The sequence below is a fragment of the Phacochoerus africanus genome, chromosome 15 (assembly GCF_016906955.1).
Source record: "Phacochoerus africanus isolate WHEZ1 chromosome 15, ROS_Pafr_v1, whole genome shotgun sequence".
NCBI lineage: Eukaryota > Metazoa > Chordata > Mammalia > Artiodactyla > Suidae > Phacochoerus > Phacochoerus africanus.
In genome coordinates, this window is record NC_062558.1 from 128176896 (window position 1) to 128201729 (window position 24834).

Here is a 24834-nt window from a genome sequence, read left to right on the forward strand (position 1 = left end):
TTGTTTCTGCTGAGCCACGACGGGAGCGCCATTTGTCATAATTTTGAATTGTTGACATTTCTTCATTATTATATATCATGCCTTATTAATTCCCTAGTATTATATAGATTTCAGTAGTTTATTATCTTAGACAAATTTTCAGTGAATATGCTAATAGCTAAATTTATGCTATAGCCAAGATAAGTTTTTAAAATTGAATTTTTTGAAGTGGAATTTCTAGTGGACTTGTATGCACATTTTTAGGTCTTTTGCCAACTTGCCCTTCAGTAAGGTTATACCAATTTATTCTTTCACTAGTATAAAAGTAACTGCTTCCTTGTAACCTTATGGTTATTATATTATTAATATCACAAAAGAAGAAAACTTTGTTAATTTTTCAAAAATTTTTGTACCTGATTGTAATTTACATCTTTTATTAGCAGTATATTTCTTCTACTTTGCATTATCTTCCATATCTTTTACATGTTTTTCTTTTCTTCCTTCCTTCCTTCCTTCCTTTCTTTCTTTTTTGCTTTTTAAACCCATACCTGAGGCATATGGAAGTTGCCAGGCTAGGGGTCAAATAGGAGTTACAGCTGCCAGCCTACGCCACAGCCATAGCAATGTGGGATCTGAGTTGAGTCTTCAACCTACACCACAGCTCCGGCAATGCTGGATCCCTGACCCACTGAGCAAGCCAGGTGTCGAACCTGCATCCTCATGGATACTTGTTGGATTTGTTTCCTCTGCGCCACAATGGCACTCCATAGTTTTCTTTTTCATACCAGTTTGTTGTAGTAAAGCAAACATAAAGAAAATGAATGAAGTAAATTAATTAAGAGTACAAATAGATTTGACAATTATACACATCTGTATAAACATTCAGATTAAGAGATAAAATATTTTCAGCCCTCCAGAATAGAGTAGAGCATCTATTGATTTGTCTATTGTTGTGGTAATGTTCGAAGACATCATACACATAGGAATGAATCTTATTTATTTATTATTATTTTTGCTTTTTAGGCCACACCCATGGCATACAGAGGTTCCCAGGCTAAGTGTCCAATTGGAGTTACAGCTGCCGGCCTAACCATAGCCACAGCAACATCAGATCTGAGCCACGTGTTCGACCTGCACCACAGCTCATGGAAATGCTGGATCCTCAACCCACTGATCGAGGCCAGGTATCAAACCCACAGCCTCATCGTTCCCAGTTGGATTTGTTGCCACTGCGCCATGACGGGAATGCCTAATCTTTTTTTTTTTTTTTTTGAGTATAGTCAGTTTACAGTGCTATGTCAGTTTCTGCTGTATAGCATAGTCATTTTATATATACACATTCTTTTTCTCATACTATCTTCCATCATGTTCTACCCCAAGCGATTGGACATAGTTCCCTGCACTGTACAGTAGAACTTCATTGCTTGTCCATTCTAAATATAGTTGTTTGTATCTACCAACCTCAAACTTCCTGTCCAGGAATTAATCTTAAAAGAGCTGTGCAAGACCTCAACTCTGAATAACAACCCCTGATTTAAATAAATTAAAGGAGATCTAAGTAAATGGAAAGATATTCTATGTTCATGGATTGGGAGACTTTATAGTGTAAAGATGTTGATTTTCCCAAAATTCATCTGTAGATTAAACACCATCCTGACAAAATTCTAGAAAGTTCCCCCACCCCCACCCCACAGAATCAACAATCTGATTCTAAAATTTATGTGGAAACTCAAGGGCCAAGAAAAGCCAAGACAATCTTGAAGAAGAAATGCAAATGTGAAGGACTTATACTACCAGATATCAAGATATAAAATGCGAGTAATTAAGACAAAGCAATATTAGTTGTAAAAGGCTTTTATTATTTGAAACAGACATTTCAAAGAGGATATTCAAATGGCCAATAAACATATAAAATGTTCTAAGCTTTATTAGTCATCAGGAAAATATAAATTAAAACCATAATGTGATACCATTACACTGACTAAATGACTAAAATTAAAGACAGGCATCCCACATGTTGGAAGGACGTGGCACCACGGAAACCCTCATCTATTGCTGACAGGATTATACATTGGTGCAGTCACTTTAGAAAACAATTTGACTGCAATCATTTAATTTAAACATATGTCTACCTATGATGTAACAATTCCACTTTTAGGTATATACTCAGCTGAAATGCATATATATGTTCAGCAAAAGACAACTGACATTCATTAATGAAATGTCCACCAGCAGGAGAATGGATGAATTGCAGGATATTCATACAATGGAATACTATGTGTCAATGAGAGTGAACAAACTGTAACTACGAGCAAAAACAAAACATCCAACAAAAGAAGCCAGACTTCAACAAAAGCCTACACACTGAATGATTCCACCTATACATATAAAATTCTAAAATAGGCTAAAATAACCTATGGTGTTAGAAGTCAGGAGAGTAGTTACTCTTTGGGATATAAAGTGGCTTTGGGGGTGTGATGGGGTTCTGTGCAATGGTCATATTCTGGTCTTAACTGGGTGCTTATTTTTGAAAATTGGTTGAGCTGTATATTTATGATTTGGGTCCTTTAAATTTTGTATAGTCTTTCTTTCTTTTTTCCCTAAGGGGTAAAGGAAAACACCTCAACGGCCAGTGCTGTACAATCTTTTTTTGCTTTGTGTGGCTGAGGAGAATTTTTTTCCCCCACTTTTTAGGGCCATACCTGCGGCACATGGAAGTCCCAGGCTAGGGGTCAAATTGGAGCTACAGCTGCCACCATACACCACAGTCACAGCAATGTGGAATCCGAGCTGAGTCTGCAACCTACATCACAACTCATGCAAACCGCCGGATCCTTAACCCACTGAGTGAGGGCCGGGATTAGACCTGCATCCTCATGGAAACTAGTTGGGTTCGTAACCCCCGGAGCCACAACGGGAACTCGGGGGCTGAGGAGAATTTTGAGACCAGATAGGTTTTCTTTTCTTGGATGGGATTATAGAATTTCCCCTAACCTAGACTAAACCCTAATTACCAGAATATTTCCATATCTTGGCTATTTTCATTAATAGTGCCTGATCTTCAGGGACCCCTTTGTATTGAAAGACTTATTTCCTTCTCTTCTTTTCCTCTTTTCTAAAAAGTTTTATAAAATTTTCTTCTACTATTTGTCAGATTATTTTGCATCTTCCATCTTTTTGGATATCTACATTGACATCCTTGATAAATGATAATTGAATCTATTGAATCATGTAAAAAACAGTCTTTCAATATGTTCACCTCTTTATTCTGGGAACATTTCATGACCTTATTTTATATTTCATGACTTAAAAATTTAAAAGTATTCAACTACGGCTACCTGTTGCTTTAAGTTCAGCCATTGTGCTTCCCATCATTTAATAGAATTTTCTGATCTCTGACGTTCTTTTTAAAATTGTCGCTCGCTCTTGATATGGTGTTGAGAATACAAATTAGATAATTCTTAAAAATTTCTCCTGCTTTTTGTAGTACCTGTTTCTTAGGGAAGTATTTCCTCTGATTCCCCAGAGTGGTCCTCTCTTTGTGCAATCAGAACCTTTTTATAGAGATGCTCAGAAGTGGGAGCTTAGATGGGTTCTGTCATTCCATACATCTTTACTGTGTACACGCTACTTGCCATTTGTTCCCCTAGATCCTGAAGATAGAGTAGTGAACTCTCTAGAAACCCTCCCTGTCCCCATGGCCCTTATACTCTAACAGGGAAGACTGACCCTGACAATGTGATTACACATATGGTGTACATTGGTCAGAGGAAGGGTAGGATCTTACAAGGGAGCAATGCAACCTAGTCTTGGTGGGAGATACAGAGTCTTCTGGAAAGGCTTCCTAAGGAAATGATGGTTTAGGCTGAAGTCCAAAAATAACTGGCAGTTAAGGGGGGGGTGAAGTAACATCCTCCTGTGAATAAAGGTGCTGAATAACTGGTGTGGCTTCTCGAGCTATGCTGTATATTTTTTATCCTTTCTGCATTTTAATGTATATGAATGTGTCACACATATACATACCACAGCCATCAATTCATGGGATAGGATGCTGTCTTGAACCTGGAAATATTAGCTCTCTGGGATCACAAGCACAATTTGAAATCCTTTCCCATCATCAGTCATCAAAGACCTATGCAGTGGTCAATAGTACATTAGACAGCAGTGGCCAGAATGCCAGCTTCTCTCCAAAACTCTGGGGGACCTGGGACCTCAACATATTGACAGATGTCTTTCTCCAGCATGACCCATTTGATGTGAGGGTACAGACTCCTCTATGGGTGGATCTGTTTGAAGGAGGAGGTTTTAGTGTGTGTGAACATGCAAAATGTCGTGAACACTTGGGAGTAGGTTCTGTGATTGAGTTAGTCATGCATCATGCATTAAGTAGGATGCTATGGGCTGGAGTGGAAGCTTCAAACCAAGTACAAAAATTTCATTTGGAAAATGGACTATGTGATCCAGACAAATCTTGGTGTACTTGGAACCTGCATACTTTCTGTAAAGTGGGAATGTGTTCACTCTGAGAATCTTTTTTTCATATTTTATGTGAAATGCCATGCACAAAAGTAGCATATGACCTGGTAGATGTTTTTCCCCCAGTATTTTCTAGACAGATGGTACTAAATTATGTCTAGACTTTAAATATTAAAACATTTGCTTGAGATTGAGACATTATCTCTTTTGTTTCTTTAAGCCCCTTTTGAGGACAGAAGATTTTCCAGTCTCCTGAGCCAAATCTTCCTATGTCCATGGGATCTCCCAGAATTCCTGGGGTGCAGAATTCACATGTGTTTGAGGAGAAGGATAAGGACACATTCTAGATTTGGCAACAAAGGGAATGTTCACAATAGCTTCTTTGCTGGTAATGCAGCCTGTTGAGAGCTGACAGAATTTGGGGAGGCTGGCAATGTGGGTTTTGATCTTTGGGAATACCAGTCACGGAAAAATGCTAACTCCATTCCAAGGTAGGAAACTCATTATCCAACTTCATGAACTTGAACTTCAGTCATTAATGGGCCAGTGGCATCCTGGAGAGTATGCAGTGGCCCTGAAACACAGTCAATACTGAAGAATGGCCTGTCCATGGTGGTAAGATTCATAGAAAGAGCGCCCCCTCCCGCTGTCATTCCCTAGGCAAATGAACATTCCTGAGAAAGTCGGCCAATGGGAAAGAGGGAGTTAAAAATCACTCTTTGTAATGCTTACATCCTAACTTTCCTTGTAGGGTACATTTTGTAGCTGGTTTGCCTTGGAGAACATTCCAGAAAGTTCTGTTGTCAAACATAGATGGAGATGACAGTGTTACTGAGATGAAATGAAAACCTGGGTGGGACTTGGTTCCATGTGCTTTAGGAAACTTCTCAGCCAACATGCCAGATGGTGGATCATGAGAACCTTTACTGCTGATCCATCTGGGTGTCAGCCCAGAACCAAAGTCACATTCTGAGGAGTATCTGGCCCAGCTGCAGGCTCTCTGGGGCTCACCTCTGGGCAGAGGTGGGATGACCCTCCTTTCAGGTATGTGCTTTAGTCAGCCCCTCAGTTTTCTCAGGACATTTGGTGGATCTTTTACTTGCTCATCTGTAGCTTAAGGCACGTATCTGTGGACCCAACTGGAAACCCAAATGGTAGGTACCTGACAAGGCAGAACAGCTCAAGCTCATTGCCACTCCATCATCAAACTTATGTTAAGGGACGTAATACTTAGAGCAAAGTGATGGGTGTTTGACTCATCCTCGAGACCCTAAAACACCCTAAACGATGCCGTCAAATGGAACATTCTGATGGAAATTTTCTACCTCTGTGCTGTTCAGTGCTGTAGCCACTGGCCATGTGTGGCTACTGAGCACCTGACATGTGGTTAGCATGACTGAGAACTTCATTTTAAATTTAATTAATTTTAAATATAATTTAAGTTAATTTGGAATTCCTGTTGTGGCTCAGCAGTTAGTGAACCCAACTAACACGCAAGAGGATGCAGGTTCGTTCCCTGGCACCTCTCAGTGGGTTAAGGATCCAGCATGGCCGTGAGCTGTGGTGTAGGTCACAGATGTGGCTTGGATCCCGCATTGATGTGGATTGGATCCCGCATTTCTGTGGCTGTGGCATTGGCTCTGATTATACCCCTAGCCTGGGAACCTCAATATGCCATGGGTGTGACCCTAAAAAGACCCTAAATAAATAAATAAATTTAAATAGCCTCAGTAGCTAATGGCTATGACCTTGGAGAGGATAGCTCTAAAATCTACTCTTAAATTAAGGCAGATCTACACATGTCCTTGAGTGTGTGAACCACAGGAGAAAGAAACCACAGGACATTCATCAAAGGAGTTGATTGAGGATGGTGTTCCTTACATCACACCTAGAACTTTCTATGAGGATTCCTGGGGGAAATTCTAGTTTTAAGGTTGGAAATCACTGAGCTTTACTTAAGTTTATTTTTAGTTCATGAATATAATCATATTTTCCCCTCTGTATTCCTTGTTGGAAATTTCATATGGAAATCTGAGACCCACTTTTACAAACATGGGAGGCTCTGTGGCATCCCCTTCATGTTTTAGCTTCATTCTTGTCTTGATGGCAGATTTTTCTCTTGAAGTGGAGGAACAAGCAGTGTTGGCTGAAAATTTCTCTGGACATTCCTCTCAGCTTGTCTGGCAGTGAGCTGGCTGAGGCTGGGCATCTCCATCCCAAATTTCCCATCTCCAGTGGGAGGGGATCTATCAACCTAACCAGCCACAGTCATTGCTCCAACAGAAGGGGCTGCAATTTCCTGCATGTCTCTAAGTGCTGGGTCCTGGCATTTCCCAGCAACTTCTATAAATAGTTGGCATCCTAAGCTCAGTCATCTAAGTGGTCTGTTTTTCCCCAAGCTCCATAGAGCCTCTCCCGCTTTTACGTGGTAAGAAGGCAGGCCAGCAGAAACCTTCCTCCCCTGGCATGTAGACTCACTGTGTGCTTGGCAGCCTTGCCCAGGTCCTGGCACTCTTCCAGATGGAATGATGAGAGGAAAAGAGGTGAAACCAAACCTCTTCTTGTGGACCCTTGGTTTGTAAGTTCCTTCACCCCCACCTGAATCCCTTCTTCATCCCTTATGGTGTCCTGTTATGGTATTTTCTATCCCTGCCCTATATTGACTCCATTTTCTTTCTTAATTAAATTATTTTATCTTGTTATGATGGATCCAGCTTTGCAAGCTGCATTAAACTCTTTAGAACATAGGTCAACAAGGCACCATTTAAATTAATCAAAATAAATAAAATATGATAAGAAAGGTTCTCCCTCACCTGCCCACCAACCCTGCGCTTCTGGGAGGCTGGCGGTCTTTGTGTAAATAATAGGAGGGGGTTTGCTACATTTCATAGCTTATAACTCAAAGCTGAGAAGGAGTCATCAGCTGCTCTAGCACAAAAAGGCACAAGGTTATTCTGCCCCGCCTAACCTTCAATAACCTCGGAGGCAGAGTATCCTGAGAATGCTCTGCTTTCCCTCTTCTCTTTGCAGGATCTTGTTGCATGAGGCGTGGGGCTGGGAAGGGCAAGGGTTTAAAAGAACCAGCAAGGATGGTTGGAGAGGAGAGAGGACATGAGAGAGGGGAGTGAGGGGAGTTCTCTCTGCTCACCGAATGGCCAATGACATCTTCATGCCCTAGAGTCAGGCCCAAATCCTCACCAACCCACAGACTCTCTGGCTTGAACTACAGTGCTTGAATCAGGCGTGAAGAACTGGAGTTCCTGCCGTGGCTCAGTGGTTAGCAAACCCGACTAGAGAACCTGGTTGGGATCCCTCATTGCTGTGGCTGTGGTGTAGGCTGGCGGCTACCTTTCTGATTGGACCCCTAGCCTGCGAACCTCTGTATGCCGCACTGTGGTGCAGTGGGATTGGTGGTGTGTCTGCAGCGCTAGGATGTAGGTTCGATCCCTGCCTGGCACAATGAGTTAAAGATCTGGCATTGTCACAGCTGCTGAGTAAACTAAACTGCAGGTCAGATCTGATCCCTGGCTCGGGAACTCCATATGCCAAGGGGTGGCCAAAAAAGAAAATGAAAAATTAAAAATAAAGATGTAATAGAAAATTCTTTGGGATTCTGAATTTGTTCTTGCCTGGTCATGGACAGGAGGTTGCCTACTTCCTCTTTGCTCATCCATCCTTCCAACCACCCCCAAGCATATTTCCACAGAAACCTGGCATTTAGGAAAAAGTTCACAAATGATGGCTCTTAGGACTGTTGCTTGTTGCACTTTGTCCATTTCAGCATCCATCACAGGCAAGGCCATTGCAGACCTCTTCTTCCGAGAGGCCAGGGTGGGGGTGCTATGGACCACACATGAAACCAAGCTGTAAATATCCAGCTTCACATGAAAAATGCAAGACTCTCCATTTCTTCCCATCGTCTCTAATGGTTCCTGCTTCCCACTCAAAGGAGAAACTGTTTAGAAAAACCAGTCCACGATTACCCCCAGGAGAAAATATGTTTTGAGTCCAGTGAAGGCCTTTGCTGAGTGACATTAATTATACTCATTTAAGTTTGACATTATTAATTAACCTCCTCAGCTGTTTATATTGTAGCCTCTTATTAAAACAAAATGATTAAAACAAATAATTAAAGAATATTACTACCATCTTAAATATATGCATCATTTTAAACTCACCAAAGGCTTCGCTCCACAATCTCATGTGACAACACACATTGATTCTACGAGGTTAATATGGCAAGGCTCATTCCTTTTTTTCCATTTTTAAATTTTGGTAAAATATACATCATATAAAAATTATCCTTTTTAGCCTTCGCAAGAGTACAATTCTGTGGCTTTAAGTACATTTACAACACTGCGAAGCCATCACCATATCCATCTCCAGAACTTTGTCATCAACCCAAACAAGAACTCTCAAGCCAGTAAGGAGGGATCCCTCCCGCCCCTGATTCCCTCCCCTCCCCCGGAGCCAAGTAACCTCTAATTTTCCTTCTGTCTCTATGAATTTGACTATCTCAGGAATCTCACATGAATGGAGTCATGCAATGTTTGTCCTTTTGTAGCTTCTTACACTTACTGTGAGGTCTTTACAAGTCCCCTACGCATGCATGCGCTGTAGCATATATCAGGATTTATTCCTTTTTTAAGGCTGAATGATATCCCATTGTATGTACCCCATTGTATGTATTGTATGCATGGATTTGTTTATCCATTCATTTGTTGATGAGCATTTGGATTGTTTCTACTTTTTGGCTATTGTGAGCGGAGCTGCTGGGAGCCTTGACAAGCCTGATTCTTATTTGACAGATATGGTTAAGGGATCCACCTCGGCTCATGGAGGTAGAGCCTGGTTCCCATTCCTGACTGCATGTTAGGATGGCCTGGGAGTTTGGAGAAAACAAAACAAAACACCTACTCTGGACCATCCGAATGTCAGATTCTCTGGAGGTGCAGCTTGGATGCAACAGTTTAAAGAACCCTCCAGATGATTCTTTTGTGCAGCTAGAATTAAGGGCCATGGAACCCCCAGCACAGAACTCCCAGGCTGGGTCACTCAAGGCCATTTGCAGGCTTCCTCCTTTGGGTCTTCTTGCTCTCTTCTCTTAAAGGCACCAATCACAATCAATGCATCTAAATGGATCCTCTTTATATTGTTTACGCCTAAAATTTGGAACAGGAAAAATAAAACTAAATCTTTAAAATTGAAAATTCAAGCTTAAAAAAAAAGTATGCCCTCAATACTGTTCAGCCAAATGCTGGTTTGTTGGCTTAAATGTCTGGACCTATTTGTTTCTTTCATTTTAATCATCTTGTTTTAATAACATACCACAATACAAACAATTGTGCAGGTTAATTCAGCTCTGTTGAAGAAGTCTTGTTCTGTATGCCTAAGCTTGTTGTTCTGACTGGTTAAATGCTCATGCATTAAAATGCTAATAATTAAACTGTTACAATTGACTAATGAACTCTGCCAGCGATAAATGACGGTCTTGTTAGATTCACCGCTCAGCGAGCCTCCTTTTTTACTGAGAAAGGTAAAGGTTAAAGTGCTCTTGAAACCAATGAGTGGATCTAGAAGCAATTACAATTTTTCCTTGAAACTAATAGTTAGTACAATAATGTTTCAATTCTAACCCAGTTAAAGTAAAAAGGAAAAGGGGGGAGCTGTTGAAGGGAGGATGACTCTGAGCTTCATTCGTGGGGAAGGATGTGGCGCTTTCTTTAGTCCACAGAGCAGATGGTATGCTTATTCAGAGGAAAGCCTGCTGAGTTACAAACATCCTTCCTAGAACCGGTCTCCCCACGAATGGAGATAGAAATTGTGATTTGTTTTTTTCAGGACACAGTAGCTGGCGACCCAGTGTCACAGGTATTACTTGGAGCATGAAGGTTAAATAATGTAGGAAGTTTCTCGTCAATTCTCGGTGTGATTTGGAGGAAGTTTCGTATTAGCTCTGGACCCCAGTTTTCTCATTCTGAAAAGCAGGATAATAATTACAACCCTTGATGTCTGACATTGCTTCGTCCTACTGAGTAGTCAGTTCCCATTCTTCCACTCTTAGCCTCCAAGCCAAGCCTTGCTCAGGGGTTCTCAATTTACAAGGTTTAGTGGAGAGTGGATTCCAACCTCCAAGCTCCAGGGGTGAGCATGTGACCAGGTCTGGCTAATCAGAATCTCACATCCCTCTGGCCTCAATGGAGCCTAATGAGAACCAGTCATAGCAAATTCAGGGGCTCCAGCCAGAGCTATCTAGAAACAAGCCCCTCCTTTATAGAAGACTTGTATCTAGAAGGACGTAAGTCTGGGGCAGCCAGGGCCGCTGTACAGAAGATCTTCCAGACAAAAAAACAGCTGAGAAGGAGAGGCAGATTTTTGAGGAGCTAGATGCAGACTGGCCCTGGGATTTTTCAATTGGCCATTAATCATAAAAGCAGTAAATATCTATCAAGTTTTTACTGGCCTGTGTTAGAAAATCCTTTTACAACATCATTTCTATTCCACGGATGACAGAACTGAGACCGAGAAGGTGAACGATTCCAAGGTCCCACAGGGGGGATGACAGGGCGAGGATTTGAACCGAGGGATCTGATGCCATTTTGAGGGCTCTCCTCTCTCTCCCAGGCCTCGTGGAAAGGGCACCAGCAGAAGACTGGATACTCAATTGATTCCTAGGTCTAAGTCTTGAAAGAACCCCAGCTGGCACCATTTGGACACAGTTACATTTGCACTGTTTTGCGACCCCCCGTGGTGCCTAATACCTGTGTAGTTAATGGAAGGAGAGGGGAAGTTTGAGGTCCTGTCTCTCTTCTTTGGGGGTTTATGGCCACCAGCTGACAGCCCACTTGCTCCTGAGAAGCCTGGCTTCCCGTTCATGACCTCTCCCTCAGGGAGAAAGAGGCAGAGAGGGAGAAATGGGGAGCAAGGATTCCACAACTCAGAATCATATAGTTCGTATCTTCTTTCTAGTGAATTCCTGCTCATTATCTCAGCTCCCTCCACTTCCTCAGAGTCGGACCCCCAGATCAGGGCAAAGCTTCCACCAGCATGAAAGGCAACTCAATCCGATCCCTGGGTCAATGTCCTGGCCCAAAGTCTTAAAGTAAAGGGTGGAGTCCCAGGGTGAGGCTCAAACCCAGGTGACCACAGGAATTCCTTTTCCTGGATCCATTCAAGTGCAACAAAGGCTTAACTGGCAGCCCAAGTAAGTTAATAAGAAAGCCGCATTGTGTACCTAATGAATTTTTTAAATCAATTATGAAACAGTCTCATCGATCATTTGTTAACATCTTGAAACCTTTACAAGTTAATTTTGCTGTATTAAAATAAAAAAGCTCTCACAGACTGTTAACTCCATAAATGTGTCTTAAATTTGTTTTTGAATGCAACAACAAGCCTTGTGTATGTACGTGAGTATGCGCGTGTGTGGGTTCAGACTGACTGGTCCCAGATTAGCTACCCTGTATCTGAATGGGGTCCCTGCCTATTCCAGACAGGGCAGGCTGAGGGTTCCGCTGTCAGTATCAGCACCCGTCCTGTCCAGGGGAGTGGCTGTTTTGGTTTAGTTGCCCTGTGTGTCATGTGTCTGAGAGTCAGCAGGGTGGCACCTCTGGAGATGCTGCTTAAAACTGCCACCCAGCTCAAGGCCAGTTCTTCTCATGGGGCAGAGTTAGAGGCTGATGACTACAGTAAGTGGCACCAAGATAAAGGGACAGTCTGAACGCGACCATCCTGACCCCTTTAAGGTGAAGAAATGCAGGAATCAGAGCTGGGAGGGCCTGGCCAACGAGGGGCACCCAGGCAGTCCTCAAAGGCCAGGCTCCCGGGAGAAGCTAGCAGCGATCCTATTTCAGTGAAGTGCGATTCTCTTTTCAGCAGGTAACATGGGAACAAATTGATAGAAGGGGGCTTTGCAAGACCCATTTTAGCTTCAGCCAAAGTTCATGCCTGAGTTCTGTCTTAGGCATCCTGTTTGGAGAATGATGCCGAGATCCTGGAGAGAGGCCGGGGTGGTGGGGGGGTGGGCAACAATCACTTGGAAGTGTTGAAAGGCAGGATTAAAGGAACTAGAAGCATCCAGCAATTTGAGGGGGGGAGGGACAGAGGGCCGGGGTCTGGAGAGATGGGGACGGCTTAATGGCTGCCCACCGTCAGTCTGCAGAGAGTTCTGTTGGCACATCTCTGTCTTATTTCCATGGAGAATAATGATGAGCATTTGTTTTTCTTTTTCTTTTTTTTGAAACAAGAGGGAGTTAAGTTAGACCTAAAGAAGGCTGACTTGAAGTAACGGTGGTTTATCACAGCCAAGATCCCCCAACTGAGGTTGTAGTATATCTGCCTTTTCCTGAAAAGCCTTAAGAACCAAGCAGACATCTCTGTCGTTCTAAACAGTAGGGACAGGATTTACTGCAGACCCAAGTCTCAGGATGATCTGACAGATTTTTTAAAAATTAAAAATTTTTTGTTTCCCATCTTATATTTCTACATAATCACATTTCTCCTAGTCAAAGAGCTACATTAAATGTATACCTTTGTTTTTGTTTGTTTTGTTTTCTTTCTTTTTACAGCTGCCCTTGCAGCATATGGAAGTTCCCAGGCAAGGGGTCACACTGGAGCTGCCACTGCCAGCCTCTGCCACGGCCACAGCCATCTCGGGTTGGAACCACAAGTCTGTGACCTACGCCTCTGCTTGCAGCAAAACTGGATCCTTAACCCACTGAGCGAGGCCAGGGATCAAACCCACATTCTCATGGACACTATGTCGTGTTCTTAACCCGCTGAGCCACAATAGGAACTCCTAAATTTATACTTTTAAGTAAGGTATTTTTTCTTTTTTTTTTTTTTTGCTTTTTATATGGAGGTTCCCAGGCCAGGGGTCGAATCAGAGCCGTAGCCACTGGCCAACACCACAGCCACAGCAACTTGGGATCTGCTCATGGCAACACCAGATCCTTAACCCACTAAGCGAGGCCAGGGAACGAACCCGCACCCTCACTGACACCAATCGGATTCGCTTCCGCTGCGCCACGACGGGAACTCCCTAAAGTATTTTTTCTGATTTATTATAGGTAATTTGGAGAAACAGAAAACTATAAACAGAAGGAAAAAAATGAGATAATCACTGTTAAAGCTTCCCTTTATGCTCTCTTTTTGGATAAATAAATCTATAGAATTATTCCATCTAAAGGTATGTACTTTGTTTTGTTTAACTTAACCCTTCTTCAAAATTATTTTTCCATGTCATTACAAAAACCTTCAAACTTTTCCCCACATTAAATGATGTATTTCTCTTGTTTTGTTTACAAACAAAATACAAAATTAGGTATCAGAAATACCTAATAGGAAAAAAGGGACGGCACAGTTCCTCCCATAAAACCACCCCCAGGGATAATGACTGTGAAGAGTTTGGGGCATATTCCATGATCCAAAGCATTTCTTTTTTTTTTTTGCCGTTTAGAGCTATACCCACAGCATATGGAGGTTCCCAGGCTGGGGGTCCGATCAAAGCTACAGCTGCCGGCCTACACCACAGCCACAGCAACCACAGCTCCGAGTCGAATCTGCAAACTGCACCACAGCTCATGGCAACGCCGGATCACCGACCCACTGAGGGAGGCCAGGGATTGGACCTGCATCCTCATGGATCCTAGTTGGGTTCATTTCTGCTGCACCACATGAACTCCCCGGTTTTTTTTTTTTTTAATCTTAATTTGCTTTCCCCCCACTTTTCCCTCACCCCCACCTCCAGATCATGCTAGCAATCTGTTCTGTGTCTTTCTCTACCCTTTCAGTGTTCATGGAATGATACACAAACAAATATAAACACATGTACTATATGTTACATATATTAAATGCCCCACTTCAGTTACTTTTCTCACTTATGACTACGTTATGGAAATCCACCCTCCCACACACACATCTGATAATGAAGTCATGTGTAGTGGGCATAAACCCTGATTTATTGGGCCATTCTTCTAGTGATGGGAACTCATTTTTCATTTTTATTTTTGGCAGCTATGAACCGTGTTGTGCTAAACATCCGTATGTGTTTGCACACAGATTTGTATCTTTAGGTAATTGTGCTGTTACCTCTATGGAACAGATTCCCAGCATTGAAAATGTTGAGACTTAGACATGATTTAAAGTTTAAAAGGAAAAATACTAGAGAAGGAAAACAAATGAGGCATGTGATGGAAGCCCCAGGCTTGGAACTTCAGAGGTTGGGACATTTCCCATGATTTAATTTTCTACCCTGATTCCTAAATGATTCAAAGTGCTCCTTCTTCCTCTTTATAGATAGAGCAATGGGGCCCCAAGACAACTCACATTCATCTGGAGCAGGAGAAAAAAATACTGAAGTAGGGGCAGGAACTCCTTGCTAGGTTTGCGATCTTGGATACTTATTCTGGCCTTTCTGTACATCTCCTAATCTCCTCAGCTGCAAAGGAACCCAGTTTCTAGTGCCGAGGGCCAGGCCTCTGGGGACCTCCATGAGGAGGTGAGGGTTTGGGAAAATTTGAGCATCAGGCTCTAGAAAGGCACCTGCTTGAACTTGCTCTCAGAGGCCTTAGCAGAGGCTCAGTGACCACGTCTCTCCTTTCCATACCTACTGCTGTGGCCTCACTGGGTGATTCACTTAAAGTTTCTTTTCCTTGATGGAAAAATCACTGCAGTTGAACAGAAGAGCCACCGTCCAGTTTAGCATCAACAAGTGAGTGAGTCATGATGGAGGAGAAGGAAAAATCACAAACGCTTAAGGTGGTTTAGAAAAAGAAATCTTTGTTTGAAGCAGGCTGATACAATCTCCACCCATTCATTTTGCCTCTGTTGTTCATTAACCACATAGCTGGACCAGGATGAGCCCAGGGGTGGGGCAGGCCGAGGGCAGGGGGCAGGGTCCCACACTTGTCCCGCATACACAATGGAAGCCTGGACAAAAATAATGTGCTGAAATCTGGTGTGGCATTCACCCCGTGTCCTGGCACACTGACTGTGGGGTGTGCCATTGGTGTTACAACCTGGGGACAGGGATGGAGATGGATGCAGTAAGGGGCATATTTGCTCTTGAGCCAGTCAAGGGATGGATGCTGAGTTGTACCAAGAGGAAAGGGACTTCCTTGTAGTTGACTTTGTGGAAACAGTCCCTCCATAATTATAAAAATCTGAGCGATATTACCAGACTTTGCGGTAAGATGGGGGATACGCTAGGGAACCTGGCTCTGTCACCAAATAGCTTTGAGGATCTTTGTGGAGACACTTCATGTCTCTGGGCCTCAGTGTGCCTACCTGGAAACTAAGGCCACTAGACTAGATGAATTTCAAAGCCACACTCATCTGTGAAATTCTAATTACATTTGATTAATATTTAATAAAATATTAACACTGAATTAAAATATTTAATTGAAACATTTAAAAAATTGCAAAAGAGATCATGTTTCTTCTAGAGAAATCAGAAAATACGATGGAACCCAAGAAAGAAAATGGAATAAAATAGTAAACCTTAAATCATAGTACATTAAATCTTAAATCAAGTATGATTACATTTTAAATCAGAGAGAACAAAAATTGAAAAAGAATGTTAAAAAATGGAAATAAATGACTGAGTAGTAAACATTAACCAACTCATGTATCCCTTCGTAGGCTTTTTAAAAATAGGTGTACATAGGCGTTCCCTGGTGGCGCTGTGGGTTAAGGATCCAGCATTGTCACTGCAGTGGCTTGGGTCACTGCTGTGGTGCAGGTTCGATCCCTGGCCCTGAAACTTCCACATGGTATGGGGTGTGGCCAAAAATAGGCATACATGCTTTTAGTGTTCATATATAAAAGTTGTACTTTTAGTAAACAGGAGATCACTGGAGACACAGAACGTCACGGCATGCTTCTTTGTAACTGAACATGACTCACGGATTTCTTTCCATGTACACTACCAACTTCCTTTCCCATCACCATCGGCATCATTTAAAAAGTCTGCCTAGTTCTACAGCAGCACTAGGATGGATGCTCCAAATTTGATCCATGCCGGCCATTTAAGGTGTTTTGCATATTCCAATCTTATAAATAACTCTGGTTATTACCTCTTCCCATACATCTTAAAGGCATGCCCTTAAATAGGATGGTTAAAAAGGTGTGACTATGTACTGGGTGGTGTGGGCTGAGAGCAGAGAGCAGAGAACAGAGGCCAAGCGAGGTCCAGCTTTTCTTTATTTTTTTGGTGGGGGGTGGGGGTGGGGAAAGGAGGGCTGGCTGAGCCAAACGATAACCATGATTTTGTCGAAGGGACTCAACTGTGCTGACAGGCACGTGTTGAGAGGCCGGTTAGGGAGATGCTTGTAATCCTGTTCACTTGGAGGACCCGCTCCATGGGGAAAAGCCCAGGGGCCCTCTCTATACAATCTTTCGGAGATGGGCACGGAGTCATGGGTGTTGCTGAGGGGGAGGTGAGTCATCCTGTATTGCTGGGAACTCAGGAGCATGTTCCCTGATAACAATCACTGTTCAGCTCTTCCCTGAGGAAAGAACTAGAGGGTTCTCCTTCATTGACTCTTGGAATGCCATTTCATTGCCCTCCTCATTATGAAAGGGAAGAATAAAAATTGAGGTCTCATAAACAAGTGCTTGCAAGATTACTGAGATGATAGGCAGAGGCATTGGAATTCCTTCATGAATAAGAAAAATGGGGAATGAGAGGGGCTGGTAGCCCTGGTAACTCAGCAGGATGCCGGGGGTGCCAGCTCTTGTGTACGGCCTGTGCTGTGATTCAGAGGTGGCCTCTCTGTACCCATTTCACAGATGGGTGCCCTCAGGATGTGGACGTCCAAATGATGGGCCCAACTCTATGCAAGCGCCACAGCAGAGCCACAAATCCCCCACTGGTCCATGGATGACCAGCCTGCCTTGCCAGCATTCCCGTGCAGAGGTTGGAATGAGGTAACGTCTCAGAATGCCCTTTGTAAACTATAAAATATTGTATGTCTATGCAAGTGATTACTATGACTTATAAAGCTTAGTTACAGCAAATTTGAAATGAAAAACTCAAATGGCCGGGCTCTAGAAGGCTAAATGTTCATATTCATTTTTCCTCATGGGACAATAAGGATCGCGAACATGCATTGAGTTCTGCTCTGTGATCTACGATCGTCTATGATGTTAACCCATTTAATCCTCACAAAATCCCGGGGTGGCGGGGGAGGGCTGTGGTCATCCCTGTCTTGCAGATGAGGAAACCGGGGTACAGAGATGTTAAATAATTTGTGTGAAATCACGCTATCTCTATGTGCTAAGCCTGCCGACGCTTTCAGTCTTTGATGCAGTCCTAGGACACAGAAAAAAATGTACTCATGCCCCAAAAAAGGACTTGGGTTTGAGCTGACCATTAATGTGCCTTTTGAGAGTCTAGACCAATCCAAAGATTTGCCCCCTTGTTTCGCCAGCATAAGGCTGACCATCCCGGCTAAGGCTCCTCTAGTGCTCCATGCCTGGGTCTGTCCTGGAACAGAAAGGGTTAAGTTGACCCATGACCTGGAGGATCCTGAGGCATTTTCCTTCTGTGCCACATATGTAGATGGGCTCCAAAGACGAACCTCGCTCCTCATTGGAAATCATGAATTTTTATGAAGCCAGCCCAGAATTCCCAGAATTCAGCTGGGTGCACTTTGCAGACCCTAAAATGCTGTCACCATGGAAGGTTTCATTGCTTGCACCTGCTAAAACATTTGAGGCATTTGAGAGGCAGTGAAACACATTTGCTTTTCATTTTATCTGACTTTGGAAACCTTTGAAGTGTTTAATAGTAGAGCCCAGGAAAGATCCCCGCCTCTTAATCATTTACTCGTAAGGCACATTCTCGGCTGGTAGCCTGTCAAGCAGAAACTGACCTGAGCCCAGTTTTATTAAGTGTCACATGCCCAGTCACTGTTCATTAAAGGTGTTTTAAGGTTTGAATTATGTAATTTATGAGAAAAAGAAATAAAAATTCCATTGTTTTATGAATATGCAGCCCAGGATTTCTCGCTCATAACAAACTTGAAGGGAGGTTGGGTGAAAGGACAGGAGGCGGGGGCTGGAGGTGGCCCTCCATTCTCCGGCCTTCTTTGGACCCTGGCCCTCCCACGGCCACTCCATCCAAGCCCAGGCAGGGGCCCAGAGAACGGGCAGTGCTCTGGGAAGGAGCCATGCCAACCCATCCTCTGGCCTCCCTTGCCTGAGACCCAGTGATGACAAAGCTGCCCTCTTCCTCCTCTTTCCAGCTCTTCCTCCTTTTCCCAGAAAGCCCTAAGACAAACAAATAGCAGGAAAAGCATTTCTAGAGTGACCCGGGGTGATGGTGTGAGTCACAGCCATTGAGAACTAATGCCCCTTGCTCTCAGAAGAGCTGGGAGAGGGCGATGTTGGACACCTGGCCACTTGCTCCACGTAAATGGTCTCATTGGGTCCTCACCTTACCTGAAGGAAAAAGCTGACTGTCCCTATTTTACTAAAGAAACAGAGGAACCAAGGTGGGGCCCCTGGGCTGCCCTTGTCCTTTCTCTTGGGCACTGAGGGCATCCTTCTCGGGGTCACACAGCTGGGCAGGCGGGGCAGGGGGGCTTGGTGGACCAGAGCAGGCAGCCTATGCCTTATCTGGGCTTGGGCTCCTTGAAGAGGCTCAGCCAGCCTTCGGCAGGGTTAGCAGCCTTCCCGAAGGATATTTTTCTTCCGCAGATTCTTCGGAATGAATGCCTTGACACAGCAGTTACAAGTTCAAGTCTACTAGGGGCTTTGCATGTGGGTTGCTCCTGTCTGCGTCTCCTTTCTTCTGAGGCCTCCAATCTCCTCCCTGGTTTCCCAACAAAACCGAGGGAGCCAGCCCTGCCAGCCCATGGTGGGGTGGCTTTGAAATCCTCCAGTGTTGTTGGCTTACATGCACTTCCCTCTGACCAGCACATTAAAGCACCAACGGGGGGTGGGGGGGGAGTCATTTTCCCAAATGTGGAAGGCCCAGAATATTGAGATCGTGATTAGGATTGAAAGCTGGTGCAGCTGAAGGTATTTCTCACCCTCCTTGTGCCCCCCCACCCCCCACCCCCCCATCCACTTTCCCCACACAGAGAGAATCATGAACTTGATTTTGATTTTGAACTCGATGTTCTTAATCAAGTGACTCATGTGTTACAGGTGCAAAGTTGCACTAGGCTTTTCCCCCTTGGCTCAAATTTGTGAGTTTTTATTTCTGAAAGGGGAACTCAGGTGCTAAGACTTTCTAAGACATCTCATAGGAATGGTGTAGCGTTTTAAGAACAGGGCCCCTGTAACGTCTGGGTCGGGTGGGAGCAGGGCACGGCTAGAGCTAAATGAACTCCTGTTTGGGAAGCTCCATGCTCCCAGCCAATGAGGAAAAGGAAAGGCCCTGTCGCAAGAAGAGACTTGGTGTGCCAGGTTTTACAAATCAATGTCAATCATTAACTCAATTTTGAATTACTAATTCCACTGCAACTTCAATAGTGCTGGCTCCTGGCAATCTGGATTGTAGGGGCCGTTGCCTTTGATCTGCCAGGCCAATTTCTAGTAGCAGTAAAACCACGGACCTCTGCTGGGCCCCAGGCAGCCCAGTTGTGCCGTCTTGTGGTGACTTGGGGGAGCTCTGAGCTTCTTGTTCCATTGCCAAGAAAGCCTCGGGTAGCGTCTCCAGGAGGGGTCATCACAAACTGATCAGGTCATTAATTCTGCACAATTTTCAGCTTTGCATTAGGCACTGGGGAACAGAGAGGAGAGAGTTATTTCAGACAGTCGGAGAGACAATTTCATTATGCAAGGTTTGGTTCGCGCTCGGGTGGGGAAGAACAGGCAGCTGTGGGAGGTGCATCAGGGGAGGCTTCCCAGAGGAGGCGACACCTCAATGGCGACCTGAAGCTGCGGTAGGAATGAGCTGGGAGATGGGCGGAAAAGCAAAGGCGAACTCTGAAGAACCTTCTAAACCCTGGGAAGGAGTTTGGAATTTCAGCTGAGGGTAATGGAAGCCATTTATTGGTTTTAAGAAGGGCCGGGTAACCTGAGTAGACTCACACTCTAGATGGCCACGTGTGGCCAGGGGAGAGAAGCAGGAACAGGAGCTAGGGGACCAGGGACAATCTGCCATTTGGAGGGGCTGTGCAGGGGGCGTTTCGGGTTCAGCACAGCCTGACTTGGGCAGATGTGCTGCTAGGGACTGGGAGGAAGATCCTGCCACTAAAGGCAAGGCGTCCTGGCATCTGTCTGAGCCTGAACCCACTGAACCCCTTCTCAGAGGTGGCAAGTCTCGGCAAAGTATAGGCAGTCACAGGGGAGAGGGGGCTCAGAGGATCTACTGGGGAGGGGTTCTCACTGTTCGAGTTTAGTAAGATTTAAACTGTTGGGACTGGATAACTTTGAGGACTGAAAAATTGAGGAAAGAAATTCCCTTGGGTCCTAGGTATATATCAGGTAAGAGCTGGCCCTGGGCACCCGTGGACAGTTGCACAGGTTCAGCATACAACAAGTAGCCATGGTGGGTGGCATGGAAATGCCATCGAGCATCATGCCTTGGCCTGAGTATTGGAGATTTTTTTTCCCCTCATAGGGTGTGGTGAGGTTGGAAGAGGTACTCACTGTATCCAATGAGACTCTCAGCCCTTTCCTTCACAAAAAGGCATAAAATGTGGCTGTCATCTAACAATCATCATCATTATTATTGTTATTATTAATGTCTTTTTAGGGCTGCACCAATGGCAGAGGGAAAGTCCCAGGCTAGGGGTTGAATCAGAGCTTCAGCTGCCGGCCTACACCATAGCCACAGCAACGCAGGATCCAAGCTGCATTAGCGACCTACACCACAGCTCAATGCAATGCCGGATCTTTAACCCACTGAGCGAGGCCAGGGATTGAACCTGCATCCTCATGGATACTAGCTGGGTTCGCTACCATTGAGCCACAGTGGGGACTCCCAGTATTATTTTTTAATTAATGGAACACTTACTATGTGCTGACGCCGTTGCATGTCTTCACATGTTAATTCATTTAATTTCCGCATCCCTGAGAAGTGGGCCTCATTATGTCTGTTTTCCCTGATGAGAACATTGAGGCTCATAGAGGGTAAATCATCGGAGCCAGGTCACGGGACTGATGCGTGGGAGAGTGGCGGATGGTCAAAGCATGATGGTATCAAAGCATTAAGGGTGGGGGGAGGGGCATGGGATCCAGTCTCCTCCAGCTGCTCCCTTTACCAGGCTGTCGAATAGGAAGCCACTCTCCACCAGCTTGGGCAGCCTCTGTCTGATTCCCGCACACCTTCCCATCCTTCTGACAGTGCTGCAGATAAAGTGGGCGGAGGAGAGGAGAGGTTTGACCACTTCTTCTGCGGAGTTGGTGGCCTGGTGAACGAGAGGAGCCCATTGGGTCTGGAGATGCAGCGCATTGTGGTTCTGCTGCCACTGTCTCTACAGAGATGCCTGTGGCCGTGGGGACATGCATGTGGGACAGCATGCTGCCGCATTAGAGCTGGTAGTAAACGCTGATCCTGGAGAAGCTGAGAGACTTGGGGAGAGGGCGGCTTATCACTCAGCCAATCAGAGCAGCCTGACATCATCTCTGGGTCAGCATCCTTCTGGGTCAGCCCTTATCCTAATAGACTGCTTTGCCCTGGGGGGGCCAGAAGGAGAGAGGATCCCCTTCTGACTTCATAGCGAGTTCTTGGGGTGAAGGGGGAGCACTTAGCTTCTATCCTTGATGTCCAAAATCTTGGCAGTGGAGTTGAGCTTTTTTCTTTTTCTTTCTTTCTTTCTTTCTTTCTTTCTTTCTTTCTTTCTTTCTTTCTTTCTTTCTTTCTTTCTTTCTTTCTTTCTTTCTTTCTTTCTTTCTTCTTCCTTCCTTCCTTCATTCCTCCCTTCCTTCCTTTCTTTTTCCACACCCATGGCATATGGAAGCTCCCAGGCTAGGGGTCAAATTGGAGCTGCAGCTGCAGGCCTATGCCACAGCCACAGCAATGCCTCATCCCTAACCCACTGAGCGAGGCCAGGGGTCGAACCCACATTCTCACGGATACTAGTTGGGTTCTTAACCCACTGAGCCACAACAGAAACTCCTCCTCTTTCTAACTTGAGTACAGGAAATATGTACGTAATATCCCAGTTTGAAATTTAACCTACCAGCATTGAGATTTTTATCCAAAGGTGGCAGGTATTCAGGGGGAAAAGAAAACAAATCCAAAAACTCAACCTGCCCCCAGATAAGAAGACAGGTCCAGGCTTGCCAAGCGAGGGGGGTGGGGTTAGTGCCCTGGGAATTAGCTCCAAGTTGTCACCCAACTGCTAGGGGTGAGCACAGGGGCCCAAGCCAGGTGTCCATTCCTTGAGGCTGGAGGTGACATGATGGATGGGAAAGGGCATTCAGACCCGTCCCTCCAGGCTGCCCTGGTCTTTCCCAAATGACCCCCACACTGCCCTTCTCCCCAATGCAGTGACCTTCAAGCCACACTTGGAAAGCCCTAAGTCCCATACAAACTTAAAAAAAATCATATTTATTTCAATAATATAAAAATCATGCTTTAACAAGACATCTAAACACATCTTCTCTGTTGCAATGATATTTTGCTTGGTTGTAGAACAAGCCTTTCATTTTGCTGTGTCTCAAATTGGGGTTCAAGATGAATTCTCCAGAATCTCCGAGTTATTTTTTTCCTTGAAATGGAGCCCAAGCACGGTCGGGGTTTGAGAAGCCTGGCTCTCACATAGCACTGTACCACCAAGCCCCAGAGACCAGAGAGGGTGAACAGATTACAAGGAAATGCCAGTTTGCTCTGCTCTGTGCCTGCAGGTCGTGGGGCAATCGGAATGGAAGAAAATCCCTTTGCCCACTCGGCCCTTCTTCCCCATTTGAAGCAACACCCAGCTTCAGAAATAATGAAACCCAGCTTGGTGGCATGGTTGCCAAGCAGGGGGACACAGCTGGGTCCCCAGAGACCCCCGCCCATGTTAAATGGGAATAATTTCCTGACTAACCCCCATTCTCTCTGGGGGTGGCTCCTGGTCTATTACTGAATTTCTGGTTTGGCTGCTTTGGTCTGAGATGGCAAACATGTGCTTCTACTTTCTGGTGCGCTGTTAAATATGTAGGCCTTGAGGAGGGGGTGCCCAGGGCACCCCGTGGATCTGCAGCCATCTCAGCCGCTGGCTGGACATAGACTGCTGGGTGTGCCATCAACAGTAATAGAAATACAGTAATAGTGGCTGCCACTGTCTACCAAGGTCTCACTATGCAATGCTGTCTTATCCTCCCTCAGAAAAGACTGGGGTGTTATCATCACCCTTCACACATCAAGTGACTAGCCCAGGATCTTCCATACAAGGACTGCATATGCAACCATTTCTCCTGACTTCAATCTGTCACGGAAGGGGGTTGCTGAATACCTACTGTGGGTAGATCCTTTTCTCTGAGGGCAACTGGCGGTGACCTGTTGTGAACTGGAGATGGGCCCTTGCCACCCGCCTCTACAAGGATTGAATCATGAGCCACTGCAGCTGCTGATCCTCAACACCCCTGAAAGGAGCTTAGGATGGAGATCAGGAGTGAAGCCCTCTATGCTCTGGGAAAACTGGCTGAACAGGTCTTCAGATAGCTAAATATTTTCAGAAGATTTCATGAGCCCAGCTCTTGCATCTTCTCATATCTAGAAAAGCACTAAAATCCTTCATGGTGACGTCTGCTCCCCAAGACTAGCAGTGGCCTTCCTGAGACCAGCAACAAACTTCTACTCAACCTGTGTTTGATTACATGTGCCTCCCTTTCACAAAAATCCCATATATACTAACACTCCCCCTACCTCTTTGGAGTGGTTTTTCAGAGCTCTCTGAAAAGCTGCCTCCCAGGCTATAGTCCTCACTTTGCCCCAAATAAAACCTAATGCACAACACTCCCATTGTCCATTTTGTTTAAGTCAACAACATGCTGCCCTTACAATCATGAGGGACAAAGAGCAGCCACTTGTCCCACTGAGCACTTGAAACGTGGCTTGTCCTAACTGACAGGTATTGTGAATGTCAAACACACCCTGGGTGTAAAGACTGAGCACAAAAAAGAGAAGGCAAACTATTTCATTACTATTTTCGTATCAACTCTATAGGATGCTATGGTACATACATTGGGTTAAATAAAATGTATCATAAAAAAAGTGAAGTTGGTCTTTTTCTTTGTACATTTGGTAAATGTGGCTACTAGAAAATTTAAAATGACCTCCGTGGCTCTTGCCTTTCTACCAACAGCGCTGCCCTAGAGGTTCTGCGCGCACAGGTCCAGTCCTGGCTCTCGAGCTGGTGCATTCAGTCCCAAGCTTCAGGCTTCTCTCCTGGTGACAATGATGCGTCCTGGGAGAAAGAGACTGGGTTTCTCCCT

At 44.7% G+C, this 24834-nt stretch overlaps 1 long non-coding RNA gene across 2 annotated transcripts in view; it reads left to right on the top strand.

Moving 5' to 3' along the window:
* Nucleotides 1-24069, top strand: part of LOC125116659 (uncharacterized) — a 60251-nt gene extending 36182 nt beyond the window's left edge. The window contains exons 1-4 of one of the 2 annotated variants that reach the window (XR_007132399.1): nucleotides 11898-12333; nucleotides 13524-13642; nucleotides 17245-17382; nucleotides 23726-24069. This is a non-coding gene — a long non-coding RNA (uncharacterized LOC125116659). Of the gene's footprint in view, nucleotides 1-11897; nucleotides 12334-13523; nucleotides 13643-17244; nucleotides 17383-23725 lie in introns of those variants that run through there. The other variant, XR_007132398.1, reaches the window with a different exon arrangement.
* Nucleotides 24070-24834: the final 765 nt, after the last annotated feature.